The following is a 1,562-nucleotide window of genomic DNA, read 5'->3' as shown; positions in this document are numbered from 1 at the left end:
TTGACTGATGTTACAATTTTCTAAACAATAAAATCAAAAAAAAAATCAAAACGAGGATGGTAGAAAATGGCTATTTTCCCAAATATGTTGCCATAAGAATTTTGGGAGATTGCACAGTCGTGGTTTCGGTCAACGACAAGAGTATTTTCGACTTTGCAGAGGGTGAAGTCAATGGATAGTTTCACCCGCTGAAACGCAGCGTATTGCACCATGATGGATAGTTTCATCGTGGTGCTGTTCGTTTCTTCATTGGGATGAATCATCTAAGTGAAGATGAAAAATGATGTTTGTTTATGGCAAATTAACAGATCAGTTAGATGAATCAGTTGAATGATTTTTTAAAAACTCATCCAAAAAAAGTTAAAAAAAACTAGCTGAGTCTCATTGGTGCAGTTAGATGGAGCTGATTCAGCCAAAATTTAAAATTGTCAAAAATACCCTGAAGAAAATCAAAGAATTACATCAACCCAAAAATATCTTATTTACTTATTTCTTCTTCTTCTCCTCTCTCCTTCCACACGAAGCTCTTCTCCTTCGACGAAGCTCTCAAGAGCTGAGCTTCAACGAAGCTTCAACAAAGCTTTGTTCTCTCAGAATCTCAGAATCTCTTCATCGTTTTATTGTCTCTCTCGTTCATCATCGCTTCATGTTTTGGTAAGTTCTCAATAACAGCTCTGAGACTCTAACAGCTCCGATCATCTCATATTTTGGTGTTTGATCGAACTCTGTGTAACATTTGTTGTTTGCTATACTTAATTTTTGATTCTGCATCTGCTTCCTTCGATTTTAGCTGGTGGGTTTGTCCAAATTTGTTTTGTTCTCTCTTTGAGTTGAGAATTATGATTTGGGTGATACTGCTTTAGAGTTTGAAATGAGTTCATGTTTGAATGATTATTATTAGAAGTGTTTTAGGTCCAGAGCTTGTATTTGTTGATGCAAACCACATGTTTGATGAGTCTAGAGCTTGTAGTTTTTGATGCAAACCACATGTTTGATGAAATGTCTCAATGAACTTGGCTTGATCTTGTGAATGTTTTTAGACATGGGTTTGTGTTTATTTACATCCCTCTGTGACAATTTTGTTCTATGCTATACTTTATTTTTGATTCTGCATCGATTCCTTTGATTTCAGCTGGTGGGTTTGAATAATTAGAAGTATTTGTACTGCTATTACTAGTTTCATTGTGTATTTGCACTGCATCGATTCCTTTATGTAGTGAATACATCAGTGAGTTAAGTCTCATTGTGTAATCTTCAGGGTGTTGGTTGGTTGCTTATTTAGAAGGTTTGTTTGATGTTCGTGTTTGCAAATAGGATTTGGGATTGTCACTTAGCTTAAAGATTTACAAACTTGATTGATGTGTTGTCTTATCCTATGGTTTTGCAGTGTATTGTTGTTAGAGGAGAAAGGGTATAAAGTCAAGTGAAACAGGTTGATTATTTGGTTTTGGTTTTCTTTGGTTACAGAACTCGGATTTTGGGTCTGAAACATGTTCTGAAAACTTGAGAGCAAGATCTTTCTATTGATATAAAGATAGTCTTCTGGGTCCATTTGGTTTGAT

Source organism: Camelina sativa, chromosome 17 (genome assembly GCF_000633955.1).
Source record: "Camelina sativa cultivar DH55 chromosome 17, Cs, whole genome shotgun sequence".
NCBI lineage: Eukaryota > Viridiplantae > Streptophyta > Magnoliopsida > Brassicales > Brassicaceae > Camelina > Camelina sativa.
This window is presented reverse-complemented; position numbering follows the sequence as displayed.